A 14770-nucleotide genomic window follows, 5' to 3' on the forward strand; every position below is an offset into this window, starting at 1 on the left:
ATGCTACATTATTCTGCACGAGCATGGCTGGGTGAAGGACCCTCGGAGGGGCAGCATTAATCAGACAGCCATTCATGTCCACCAGCATTTCACTCTAGAAATGGGGACTGCATTAATGACCAGCTGTTTGAACTAACACAAACAAAATAATGTCTTCCACCCTGTTGGGTGCGGAGAATACAGCATTTTGATCTGGCAGGTTCCACTCCTTCACTAAATCGAAGATGTAAATTAACTGGGCTCAGACAACATAGGCTTTGGCAACCTTAAAGTGAGTATATTTAAATTATATTACATGCGATTCTAAAAGCTATTGATTTAATATTCGGGGCTCTCCTTGCCTACAATTTCCCCTAATCCACATTTTAACAAGGAAAGTGCATGCATGGGTAACGTAATACATATGTGCTTATTGCCCGGGGACTCAACTGCAGAGGCTGGACTAAAATTGACTTCACTTCGGGCAGAGAAACAAAGCCGGTCAGGAGTAATTGTGCAGCATGAACACAAATACAAATACTAAATGCATGCCGTGAAGGAGCACTGAAAACAAATAAGAGTAAACACCCCAGCCCGCCGGCCAATCAGCTCCTCCCACCAGCTCTTCATGGAGGCTGCAGAGAGCTCCAGCACCTCCAGACGCCAGAGACGAGGGAGAGAAGTGAAGGTGCCCTTCAACTCTCAGTGACAGTGCCATGACGTCCGCCCCACAGGATAACCAGCAGGGTACTTCGGGCTTTGGGACAACAAAAGCTTCTTCGAGGTATAAATCGAGAACACCAGAACGACTCAGAAACGGCAGTCAATATTTAATTCTATGGTGGGGATTTTAGAATTTAACGGGGCGTATCTACTTGTGTGTGCTTTTAGCTTTCCTCCACCGACGTTCACAAACATAAACAGTGGTGGGTGTACACCGGGACAGGAACCCGGCAGCGAAGTATGGGGCTGTTCGGGACGCTGTCTTACAGTGACAGAGCTTGTGTACTCAGTCTGCACGCTTATGGGGTTCACCGTTTCGTGGCATAAACACACTCCCTCCGACACACTGATCATGCTGCCAGAAGTTAGGCAGAATCCAGCCCATGAGCTGTGAGCCCCACCCACACTGGATTTTCAAGCAGAAAGTGCCTTCGTGCCTCTGCCCTTGTTTGAACTATGCTTGATAACTTAGTTATGCTGTCTTCTGCACTCTGTGGCACACATCACAGTTATTCTTGGAGAGATACAGTCTCTGACGCAACCATGAACCACTAATTACAAGCTGCTGACATTCTGCTTGTCTCTGCAGCTTTGAAGTTCTGCTTTGTCTTAGGGCTCTTTCACTATGCTCCCGGTCCCTTACCCTCTCTTTTCTCTCTTTCACTTCACAGCCCTTCTGAATCCCCTCTAGCACAACTTGGAGAAAGAAGAAGGAATTATCAGACTTGCTTTGGTTTCTTTCCTCTCCCCAACCATACCCGACTCTCTCTCTCTCTCTCCATAGATCTACAGTTTGGAAGTACAGTAATAAGATCCTGCCTCGGCCCCACCCTCAGGAATGCACCAACAGCTGGCCAAACATAATCCAGCACACAGAGCCGCTTTGTAGAATTCCTAACAAACAGTGGGTGGACAGGCCAGACAGGAGTCCCAGGGGAGCCCCCATGACAACTGGGAAAGCTGCTTGCTCCCAGCTCAGACCTCAGTCCACCCAGAGCACTCTTATCAATCTCTTCTAGTACCCGCCCAGCCCTGACAGAGGCTATGGAGAGGCCACCCGCCTCCTATAGCAGCAAGCAGACTGCAAGCTTTCTTCGCACTGACATCAGCCAGGCTCTGCCTCATGTCACACACTCCTGGAAACTCGACAGCAACCACCCCCAAACCCATGACCAGCAGCAGCACCTGTACTTCCCCATCTAGCCCTGTGTCAGGAGGACCCTCCCTCTTCCTTAAAGAATTTCCTTTATTAAGCAAAGCTGATCCTAGCATTTGAAAGCGTGTAAATCGAGCACTGTGCTCATCTCCACTGACCACTTAGCTTCTAAAGCCTGTGGTATCCAGCTGGCCCCAGAGTCATCTGGGATACATTCATTTTGATTAAATCGATCACATTTCTATTTAAGGGACAGAATTTTTTTTTCTCTGCCATGCTGAATACAGCTGTATTTACAGGGCTCTCTGTAGGAGAAAAAGAAAACAAAACCTCACAGTGAGTCTTAGCCCAACGCTGAGCACTCAAGGAGTTAAAACTGAATAGGCTTGCTCTGCCATTAGAAAGAAAAGTCTACATGCAGCTGCTCTGGCCAAGCTTTCTGGCTAGCCAGGAAATGGGTGTTGAGCAGGAGTTAAAAATACTGGCTGTAATCAAGCCCGACCCAGCAAAGTGCCTGTGTGTGTGTGTGTGTGTGTGTGTGTGTGTGTGTGTGTTTCACACACTCTTTTCCATGTCTCTACAGGCATGCACATGCACTTAAATCCTCCATGCCGCAAGGTTGCTATTTTTCTGTGGGGACACTGTATAGTCACCCAGCCCATCAGTTTCTTCCTTGACGGTACCAGGGACATTTACCCTGCCGTTTACAGTTCCTCCATGCATGTGCTGGCGTCTACATCACGCCATCCTCCCTTAAACTAAGGCTGCAGAGCCAGCAGCAATCTCACGACACTCAGCAGCGTCTCTTCCTTTCCCTTTGCCTTCCTCCAGCTTTGCCCTGCCAGGCAGACACAGCAGGTACCTGGTTCATCCGTGTTCAGTCCCACTCTCTGGGAGAATGCCACCACATCCAGGCCTGGGTTGTCCCCTCGGACTAATCCCAGAGAGCAGCCGGAGCTGGGGGCGTGAGGCAGGGCTGCGGCTGCCCTCGCCCTGCATGCTTTGCTTCGGTGGGCATTGATATATAGTATTCCTAGATTTCCCTTCCCAGTTCTTTGCATGCCCCTAGCATCCCACCCCATCTTCTGCAACTTCACCCTGTCTTCCAAGACCCCCATCCAGCCATGAAGAGACCCTGGCCAGAGCGTGTAGTAGGTCCTTCTTCCGCAGGGTGCAGACAGGCGATTCCAGGGTTCTGGGCGAACGATGGGCCATCTCAGGCGGGAGTCAGAGGGAACCATGCAGGCGAGCCAGGCGACGCTTGGTGTGCCCACAGTGATGCAGCTCTGGAGCTGTGAAGAAGACAGTCTGGCTTCAGAATTTTCAAAAAAAAAAAAAAAAAAAGAAAAGAAAAAAGAAAAAAAGAAAAAGAAAAAAGAAAGAAAGAAAACAGCGCAGCTCGGCGCCGGCGGGGTTGGAAAAAAAAAAAAATACAGACACAAACCAGAAAAAGCAATAGCTAAAATCAAATTTCAAAACAAAAATAGGAATACAGAGATCAGCATACTTGATGCGACTTTTATTTCTGACGTTTTCTTGGTTTATTGGCTTCCCCACCCCCTCCAAAAACTCCCCAGTCCCTGAACGCCCGTCTGTCCACGAGTGCCGAGTCTCAAATGCGGTTGCTCTACAGTGCCGCAGACCTACAATCACATGAGGAAGCACATGACGAGCCGGAGTCGGCTGCTGCTGTGGTCAACTGTTCCGCCGAGGCAGAAGGGGGGTAGGAGGCAGTGCCCCTCTCACGCTGCCAGGAAGAAATTTCCTTAAAAGAACAATGGGAGGGCGGCATCTCAGAAGAAATGCTTGAGTAACGTGGACTTTTCCATACGCACGCTGATGGAGAGGGACCGTGAGTACTTGAAGACAAGGGAAGGGTGCTGTACCGCAGACACAAGCTGGATGGCAGCAATATTATTTCTTGTGTGTACTCGTCAAAGCTGATTCCGTTGAAGTGGATTCCTGAAAAGCACATACCATGTCTTCCGAGCATGATCAGGCTTGGAAAACCAATTCTATTATCTCTCCTTGCAATCTGTATCTGAACCTGCATTGTGAATAATTTATTTTTAGACTAATAAGAGGCTTGCCAAGACTGCACCCTTTCTATGGCAAGTGGCGCATGTAGTATTCCACACACGAGGGAAAGCCTTGCCCCTTTGTAGGGAGAAGAGAAGAGACAGATTTTGTTGTTTAAAAAAATAAATAAATAAACCGATTGCGATTTCTTATTTAAAGGCACACAGACAGCAGAGATGTTTCCTCAGAGGTCATTATTCAGAACAAGGGAGGCGTTTCTGTTTCTTTGAATTGACAGATCTCTGGTTTGCAAGTTGCCTTCTCATGCTGGCATCGCACGCTGGCAAATGAGACTGATGTTTTTCTAACACTGGCCAAAGCCCTTGAGCCACTTAGATATTTTTATGTTGCAGCAAAATGACAACCAAAAACTGCTTCCCAGAGCACCCTTCTGCAAAAGTGCTGAGTGTCTACCAGCATTTCCCTATGGAGGACACACAGGAGAGAGATGACCTCGGGGTCTGCGGGTGATGCCACTCATCCCAAAACTAAGCAAGTTGCCAATGTGGGCCCTCTCAAAATGTAAAAAGTACACTATTAAAAATAATTAAAAAAGAATATGATCGTACTGGCTGATCAAAATGAGAGAATTGTCAATAGGTGAGAAACCTGTCTACCTCCTATGTCATTTGACTGTTGTTAACCATGCAAGAGGATTATCAGTTCCCTGGTGAAGTACACATCAGCCTTCTCCTGTGTACATGTGTAAAGGGCTATTCCAGACCTGGGAATTATGCAGAACAAGACAGGCATGTCCTCAAGGTAGCAATTACATGTCTTCTTTTCCTTCCAAGAGAACTTCTTACCAGTCTGATTACTGCACAGTCAATCCAGGAAGACTTGGCACCCATGCTTTTCTCTCCACCACCCACCATAGATCTTTCTTGACAAGTGGCCCTTGAATCGCAGATTCTTCTCCATTCCATTAGAGTCACTCCTTTTTAACTCAGTTTACTCGCAAACCATTGCCTCTGAACTGCTGTGTTTGCATCATCCAACACCGTGGTCTACATGCTCAAGACAGCTCTCCACCGAACACCAAGGCTGGGCCCTGATTTCTTCATCTCCCTGTGCTGCCAGTCCCCAGTATTATCTGCTTGTATAAGGATTTAAACAAGCTGGTCTACTTTGTGTATATCCTTCGTTGAGTAACAAACAAAAATTTGTTTTGTTTTGTTAATCACTGTGGAACAATGGCATGTGAGCACTCTCCCGCCCTCAGGAAATACACCAACAGGGCCTGCACCTCATTTTCTGTTGGCACTAAGCTTGTATTATGGCATCTATTCTTGGGTTTTATTCCTCATAAAAAATAATAAATGGGTCTAAATTTGCCTGATAGCTGTGGATCAGGGAAGAAGTGCTATGGAAAAACTGAAAGAGGAAAATGGCTTCTATATAAACACCTGGAAAGGTGCCTCGGGGTCCCAATTTGCAGTGAAATCTGAAATTCCGGGCCAGAGGCTGGGCTGAATGGTAAAGTATCAACACCAGCAAATTGATCACTGAAAATGAGCACTTGTTATGCCCCAGAGTCTAGAGAAAGCACTGGAGATCTATTACCTCATTTAATCTTAGCAATTCTACAAGCAAAGAATTTTAAAAATAAATCATTTTAATGAAATAGAAAAAGAAGCAGGTGCAAAGTATAAATACACCCAAAAGTGACCAAAAGGACACACTTGGTCTTAGCAAGCTAGCTACAGAAGTGGGACTAGACCAAGGAGAGCCCCATCCTAATGCTTTTGTCCCCCCCCACCCCTCTAACTGTGAAGAAAACAGCCTATAAGATAACATATCTGAGAGTCAAAACCAGGAGTGATGGAAAGGCTGGGGTCAGATAAATGGAGAGCAGGATAGCTCCTTTTCTGTTATGTCACTAAGCTGGATATGGGTGACACTACTCAAAGCAAGTGCTGAGAATGTACAAAAGCATGGCTTACAAAGCTGATGGTGCTGTCATATACTTTATGTTTCAATTCCTGGAATTAGTCTTTGCCTGTAAGGGGAGGAAATGGCCTCTGAACTCTGCTGGTGCTGGGGTAGAAGATGAGATGGATTCTGGGGGCCTTAGGTTGGCTGTTGGCTAGAAGAATGCTTCTCTTTTCTGTCTTGAGAGGAGGTTTTGCGGTGGAGCCCTGGCTGGCTTAGTGCTCACTCTGGGATCCAGCACACCGTGCTAGATTCAAGCACACCGTGCTCATGCTTCAGTACCCCCTCCTAAAATGACAGATGTGCAGCACAAGCCCGGCTCTAGGTATAACTTTCAAGATAATCAGTGTGTTGGGTGGCTTGGTGTCAACTTGAGACAAGCTGTAGTGCGGTGGGAAGAGGGAACCTCAGTTGAGAAAAATGTCCCCATTAGATTGGCCTGTGGGCAAGCGTGTGGTACAGTTTCCTTGTTACTGACTGATGCAGAAGGGCGTAGCTTGTTGTGGAAGGTGGCATTTGAGCAGACAGTCCTGAGATGCATAAGAAGGGAGGCTGAAAAATCCACTAGGCCCAAGCTAATAAACAGTGTTGCCTCATGGCTTCTGCTTCAGATACTGCCGATAGCTTCCTACCTTAGTTCCTGACCTGACTTTGCTCATTAATAAACTGTGGTGTGGAACTGTAAGCTGAAATGAACCCTTATCTCCCCAGATTACTTAAGGTCATGGTGTTTTGTTTTGTTTTGTTTTGTTTTGGTTTGGTTTGGTTTGGTTTGGTTTGGTTTGGTTTGGTTTGGTTTGGTTTGGTTTTCCACAGCAATAGAAATCATAACTAACATGGACGTGAACAAAAGAAGTAATGCCACTACATGGAATAGAATGGATGTCCTATTTCACTGGCATCTGAGAGGCTTTGGTGGGTTGGTTTCCATCGTGACTATTAGAACTAGAGAAACATTTTCTATGCCCTCTCTTGCACTCTACCTCTGGCTGGTTTCTCATGCTACCTGCTTGACCCATAACTGTACACTTCAGCTGCTTCTTTCTATCAAGGTTACTCTTGCTGTGTCCTGCTTTGGCTACAGGCCTATGCTTCTTGTCTCCTTCCTAATTGGTAGGCTATGTTTATCAAGGGGATAAGTGTGCTATAGGCATCAACACTCACATGCATATGTATAGGGAAAAGGGGAAAACCACAGGAGTTAATCAGCATTCTTGCACAACTGTAGCTCACTAGAATACTAAATTAATGAAGGTACCTCGTTTCTTGGACAGTTAATGAAGGTTAATATGACATACTGCCTCTGGCCCTGGAAGTGAAAAGGGATGTTATTGCCTCATATTATACCTGGGGGGAGGGGAGTGTTAATAATCTTTCTCATCAGCAGTAAAGCACTGAGCTTTTAATACCCAAATAGATTTTAGCAGAAGCGTAGTAGATCACCTCTAAACAGGCTTCAAGAGCAATTTGGGATAACCAGGACACTACAGAATCAGATTATATTGTAGGGCAAAGCGTTGTTTAAAAATACAGTGAAATCTGAATTTATGCTCATCTATTTTTGTTTCCATCAGTTCGGGTAATTCTAGTAATCTAAATATACTAACAAGAATATCCAATCTTGAAAAAAAATGACTTTGAGTAACCAGCAAGGTAACTGTTTAATTCCCGTTCTCTCTCCCCCACCTTACACACACACACACACACACACACACACACACACACACACACACATACACACACACACATATCACCTAGGGTGGTGTATTATACTTAGAAGAGGGGGAGGAATAAGGGGGAGTTTTCAAGGCCTCAAAAGCTTCTCTGAGTTAGGGAAAAAAAAAAATGGTTCCTTCTCTTTGACCAAATAGGAGTGCTTGCATTTAATAGCAATGAAATTATCAGTAGCTAATAATAATAAAACAACTTTTCTAAAAATTATGTATGCTTCTGAAAGGAGGCTAACCCACCTCAGCCACTCTGAAGTCCTACCATGAAAGACAGAGCCTGGATAAGACTATTATTCAGTGGCCGCTGTGCTGTGTCATTGCAATCCTGGGAAACAGCAACATAGAGCAAGGGAGACGTTTGTTTACTAGGTGGTTAGAAGAATTAAAATTGTATGCTTTGTTTCCTAGCCTCCCCAACATGGTTGCTGAATTAAGATTAGTGCTTCACAAAGCTGACTGACCAAGTGACTAATTGCTGGCTGCTGGCGGAGGACAGACTTCCCCTCTGTCAGGTCCCCAATACTGCTACCTAGTTCCATTTCACAGAGGCCAAATGCCAAGTTTAAGGTAGATGGACTGTGTTTGTTCACCTGTGAGTGGTTTGACCTTAGACTTCACAGAGCACCGTCAGGAAGTCGGTTTTTCCATGCTCTTTACAGTAAACAAAGACAGTGTGGCCGGGCTCCAAATGTTACAGAAGGTCACCGACCAAACTGCCGCCTAGACAAAGACTGCTTCCAGAAATTGAAACACAAAATAGATGTAAGCACCATCAACATTCCAAACTGTGCTCCTGTTCATTCTCAGTGTTTGCCTCAGTGTCACACATATCCAGCATAGATGCATAAAAGACAGAGAATCATAAAACCCCAGGTGCTGGAAAGCACCTCAAAGGTCATCTGGTGTACCTGCAAATCTAAACTGTGAATACTGCCCTTTAAATATCTTCTCCCTGTAATCTCCCCAGCTTGGGGGAACCCCTCCAGTGACTGAAAAACATGGGGCCCTGGCAGAGATATGAGCACTTTTGTCTTTTGCATGAAGTAATAGGGTATTTGCAAGCCTCAGTTCCATGGTAAAGGGAGCTATGCACCTTCTGACTATGGACTCTAAATTAAGATTCTGAAAGGCTCATCTCTACTGCAGCCACCAGTTACCACAGGACAATCTGCCACTACCCACCCAGAGACCCCCTGTTCCACCTGTAAGTCTTTCCCCTGTGACTTCATGTCTACTCAATCTTCCCTTTCCAGACGAAGAATACATTATGAATTTCAGTAGTTGTGATAATTAATCTCAACCGTCACTTGATTATATTGAGAAGCTCTTAGAAGATAAGTTAAGGTCAGCTCTGGGTGTGTGGGTTAGGATTTTTCAAGAGAGAATTAAAGGAGAGGGAAAGATCAGTCGTTTGTACAAATAGCACCAGCCCAAAGCCTGGGACCAGATGGAATGGGAACTCTCTCCGCCCTATGGCTGCTTGAATGTGAGCCGCTCTTCTCTGCCACAACCTGTCTGCCGTGATGGACTAAAGCTTCTGAAACCATAAACTAAATTAGCCCTTTCTCAAGTTGCTTTCTTGGGTACTTTGTTGCAGTTTCCCAGAGTCTAATTGACACCACCATGCTTTAAGCAATGGGTCACAGGGAACAGATTATGTGGTCCATCGGCACAGCCACTCCAGGGCGACGGTCCCATCGCTTCTCTCATTTCAACAGAACATATTTCAACTATTGTAGTCTCACGCCCTCCTTCTTAGTAGAATATTAGATTGATGGCCTTTGCTGTATCTGACCTTTCACCTAAGTTACACAGAGACCATCTTTAGACATTGTCTTTGTGTATTAACTTTTTTTAAAAAATTACTTCCAATAATTAGACTCTATGGTATTTAAAAATGAATATTCAAAGGGAGAAAAATAGTGAGCTATCTTGAAGGGAATGCAAATGAACTTGTAAGAAACAATGTTCTGGAGGGCCTGTGTTTCACAAGACAGTGACCACGCCTTTTGTTGACTCTTGTATCACAGCCTTACTGCATGGGATACATAAAACAGCCCCACCTGGTGGGGAAAGTGCTAGACAAGAAGCCAGAGCTCTGGGTCCCAGCACCTGCTTGCTACAAACTCTATCTATCTCTCTGCTACCAAACCATAGGCAGGTCGATTATCCCTCTGGAAGTTCATCCTTTCTCAACTTCAAAGGGAGAGCCTTAACAATGGGTATCCTATGCCTCACAACATTTCAAGTTTGTTTCTCGAGAGTTTTAATGAAATCTTAAATATTCTTTAATCTAACATGATAAAATAATAACCCATTGGTTCATTTTCCCACAGAATTTCATCAACATTGGATAAATTCCACATTAACTCGTGTCTCCAAACAAGTAAGTAAATGTTACACTTATGAATCAGAAGAGAATTGCTTCACTTTTTTATATGTCAATTAGGTAAATTAAGTAGATCTGACTAGGGCTCCTAGAATCTTTATTCTCTAGTAAAATAACAGTTTTGAATAGGTGAACCAATTATGAAGCTTCTTGGTAAGGAATAAATGTCATAATGTGATATCATCGCCACACTCCTGTAATCCAAATGTCTTCTAAAAATGTCTTTAATTAATTCTACAGAGAGAACCTTTAGGTTGAAAAGATCTAGTTTCTTCCTTTCTCTCTCTCCCTCTCTTTTTTTCTAAAGCCATGACAACAGGGCTTTCATGTCCATCAGTAGCTCAGGATAGCAATAATCTTCATTTTCAGAGCTGGGAGGGGGTTGTGACGGCACACAGTCATATCAGCAGAATACCAGCTCATTGGAAGAGTACGCATTACAGGAAAATTAATTTCACGATAAGCTTCTAAGACTTATCCAGCCCTCCTAACATTAACCTGACAGTATAATGGTTGATCTTTTCTCTAAGTATGTTATTAGATGATGTAATTTTTCTTAGATCAAAAGAACTAAAAATAAAAATTGGAAAGGTGGGTTTCATGCTCAAAATCTGGGCTCAGTTTTGGTCCAGGCTTTCTTTGTGCACATCTTATCAGTGTTCTGGCCTCAACACTAATTCTTCTCTGAAAAACAAGGTCTCAGAGTATCCAGGCTGTAGTAGATTCAGTTTATGTGTCAAGAAGAGGCATAATTCACTGGCTTTTCAATATTGCTCAATAATTAAATTACTTGGATTAACCAATGTTCTGTTGTAGTAATAAGATACTTGATGCTGGTAACTTCATAAAATGGTGGTTCATTTTGGGTTGTTATGGACCTGTCCATAACAACCTTGTGCCAGTCTTTCCGTGAAGTTCCACTAGCTTTATGACATCCTGGTAGGAAAGCAGAAAGGGAATGTTCCATACAGATGAAAGGTCCTCATTCGCAATAGTTCACTCTCATGAGAACTAACTCACTCTTTGTGGTTAAGCATTAGTTTCTTCTAAAACCAATGCACCCTCCCCTCCAACCTTGACCATGTCCTAAACACTTTGCATTGGCTATAACTCTTCGTTATACTATCTCACAATATTTCTCCAGAAGACCAAGCTTCCAACAATGACGCCATATCCAAGTCACGTAGGAGCCAAGATATTTATAGCTCTGAAGATTCACAGTAATACTGTCTTTAGGTTCTTCTCATTTTTAGAAGCTTCCCTTACAGTGCAGGCAGGATAACAACACTGTCTCAGTCTCAAGTCCCTCTCTGAAAGTCAGGCAAAGGATTCTCACTTTTAGACCCCTGGGACAGGGCAACAATAGTCATATAGAAAGTACTCCAATGATTAAACCTAAATAAACAGCCACAGCTACACTACATGTTCCAGAGATAAGCAGAGATACACAGGTAGACTTGTGCCTTTTGATATTTTCAATTATACTCAGGCAACATGTTATTACAAACGTAATGGCCCAGTGGGGTTTGATATAAACAAAAGTTATAAATAATTGTTTATTGAAATCAATGCAATAAAGTTTTTATAATCCAGTGATGACCAGTGTCGACATCTCCATTTATGGAGTGATGCATTCTTTTAGAGGGAACCATAAAATCACTACAGTAACTGTTATATGTACATGTCTACACAATTGGCTTCTCAGGCCACAGGTGTGTAGGGCCAGGAGTGGCTAATCCCCCTGGAGCTGGAGTATGTGAACTGTCACCCTGGCTTCTAGGAATCAGACTCTGGTCATCTACAAGCTTAGTCTGCATGCACTCTTAACCACTAAGCCATCTCCCCACCTCTAAACACTGGCTCTTGATACCCTGTCTCCCATACATATACTCAAACATAATTTTTACGTAGATGACTATCTGATAAGTACATTTTAACTAATATTATAAAATTACATATTTATATACGATTATATAAATACAGAAGATATTATCAATATAACTTTCAGTAATATGTGTTTACTTTATTTTATTTTTGCAGCACTAGGAATTAAAACTAGAGTCTCCTACAGACTAGTAAGCACTCTACCCTTGAGATAAAGCAAGCATTATTTTCATTTTTCATTTTCAGATAGGGTCTCACTAGCTTACCAGATAACTATTGTGAAAGGCCTATGCCAAAAGCCCAGCTTGCTCTAATTTCAGATACTCTATATTCAGAAGCAAAGACTTGTTGTTGCTGAAGATATTCAAAAGAATATCTTGTTGCAGAATCCAAGGAACTCTTTTAAGTATTCAAATATCTTGATTTATCAACATATCCACAGCTCCTCTTACTTAGCATGACTACTTTGAGAGGAGAAACACTTATTTCTATGAATAAACAAAATATCCTGAATGATCTGACTACTCTGAAGTGTTTGACACTGTATGTAACAAGACATGCCAACCAGTGAGCAGATAACCCGGAAGAGTAAATGCTGAGAAAATTCAGGGGAAGAATCAGCCCAATAACATATTACATTATTACTCTGAGCCCTTTCCTGAGTTAAGCACTATTTTTCTCCCCACTTTACATTAGATGAAAAGGCAACCAAGGTATGGAGAAACTGACCAGGGACACACAGCCAATTGTGGACAGAGCCAGGCTGTGAATCCCATCAGTGGGTCTCTGGTATTCTTTCCCTCTAGAGCCCCTCTAGTTTTGTATCTTTTTTCTTTCTTTCCATTACCCACCATCATAACACCCCATAACAGAAACCAAAGCAGACCCCTCTTTTGGATCTGCCCAATCTCTCTCCAAGGTATTGTAGAAACAATAAGCAGGGCTTATTGTGCAAGTGTGAGTCCCCGAACCCACATCAAAAATCAAGAATTCAGTGGTTAAGGACACTGGCTGCCCTTGCAGAGGATCCAAGTTTCCTTCATAGCATCCACACCAGATAGCTCACAACAGCCTATAACTCCAGTTCCAGAACATCTAACACTCTCTTCTGGCCTCTGTGAGAACAGGCATGCAAGCGGTGCACAGACATACACCGAGGCACACATACATAAGAAAAAATAAAATAACTTTTTTGTTGTTTGTTTGTTTTCAAGTTAGGGTTTCCCTGTGTAGTCCTGGCTGTCCTAGAACTTGTTTTATAGACCAGGCTGGCCTTGAACTCATAGATCCTCCTGCTTCTGTCTCCTGATTACTGTGATTAGAAGTATGCCCCACCATAGCCCACCTGAAATAAATTCCTTAAAAGAAAAGAAAGCCAGGTATAAGGATGCAATCTTGCAATTTCAGCACGAGAGAGGAAGAGGTGAGAAGACTCCTGAGGCTTGCTGGCCAGCCAGTCTAGCCTATTTGGCAAGCTTAACACCAACAGAGAACTTGTCTCATAAAACAAGATAGACAGAATTTGAGAAACAACACCAGAGGTTTTCCTCTGTCTTCCACATGCAAGCATATGCCTGAACACACACACACACACACACACACAAACACACACACACACAAACACACACACACACACACACACACACGCATACATGCATATACACATGAGAGAGATAGAGAGAAACAAGCCACAAAATGCAAGGAAGAAAATATAACATTTCTAATGACAAGATTACGCTAGAAATCATTTAATGATTCAATAATTTAATTTAATAAAACCTAAATGATGTCTTTTAGAGATTTAAAGAAAAGCGATAGCGGAACACAAAAGTTGAAAACTTCTCTCATATCACTGAGACAGGGACTAGAAAAGCAAGTCAAGATTGAGCTTGACCTGGGACTGTGGGAGCAGCAGGGAGCCTGGCAGCAGCTCTACATGGCTTGAGAAGATGACAGGTAATGTAAATAAGCCACTGAATTGGCAAGGTGTCAGGGACATCTTGAGTGTCCATGACAAAGAATTGTGCTTTCTAGGGGAGCTTTGCAAGTACTTTTATTTTTTTATTTTTCACAGATAAGGAAGGTGAGGCCAACAAAATCCAAAGGTTAACAACTGATGAAGCAAGAACTGATGTTGCTTCTCTTCATTGCAGTCTAAAGCTTGTGCTCTTGAGATTCCAGGCATAGCACAAAAGATCAAGTCCAAAGCATCATCTCAGTCAAGAATGTGGTCTGAGCAGACAAACGGGTCAAACTCTGGGCATCAGGGTCACGAGAAACATCAGCACTGAGCACCACTTGGAGCAGAGGTCACAGGTCAGAGACACTCTGCTTGCTATGTTGGTCTGAGGATCAGATCTGTGCAGCCTGAAAGAACACAACTCTGAGTTCAGTTGTCTGGATGGTCTCACAGAACCAAACAAACTCAACTGCTGCAAAGCCCTTGGGGTGTGAATACATGTACAATCACAGAACAGGAGCCTTGGTAAAACACGAGACTGTAGACTGTCTTTTCAACAGAAAAAGACCAGAAAGTAAATGGAACCCAATTAAATGGGGGTAACCATGGGAGAGAGCCCCAAAAGTAATGGACTTAGTGAGATGAGCTGCAGGAAACAAGATGGTGAACCCTAAGTGATAAGGATGTCGATGAGATGGAAAAACCACCTGCTTTATGTAAAGGTCCAAATAACCAGATCACAGTGGACAGCCACTCGAATAATGTCTTCCTAATGTAGGGCATTATTGGGAATAACTCAATTCACAGGGAGCTTAAGGCAGCCAATGGTTGATAGCCTGTCAGGGAAAACAGAATGGTAATTACAGAAAAGAATCATACAAAACTTAATCAAACTAAGTTTGTAAAGTGTATCTTACAGACACACAGTCTGGACTCCT

The 14770-nt window shown here is 43.4% G+C and overlaps 1 long non-coding RNA gene across 1 annotated transcript; it reads left to right on the top strand.

The window, feature by feature from the left end:
* The first annotated feature begins 255 nt into the window (after positions 1-255).
* On the top strand, positions 256-13960 carry LOC129685573 (uncharacterized). Its single transcript, XR_008721510.1, has 3 exons — positions 256-271; positions 9936-9985; positions 13947-13960. It is a non-coding gene; the product is annotated as an uncharacterized LOC129685573 (long non-coding RNA).
* The last annotated feature ends 810 nt before the right edge of the window (positions 13961-14770 follow it).

Source organism: Psammomys obesus, unplaced genomic scaffold (genome assembly GCF_907164565.1).
Source record: "Psammomys obesus unplaced genomic scaffold, mPsaObe1.curated_primary_1811, whole genome shotgun sequence".
In the NCBI taxonomy this organism is placed as follows: domain Eukaryota; kingdom Metazoa; phylum Chordata; class Mammalia; order Rodentia; family Muridae; genus Psammomys; species Psammomys obesus.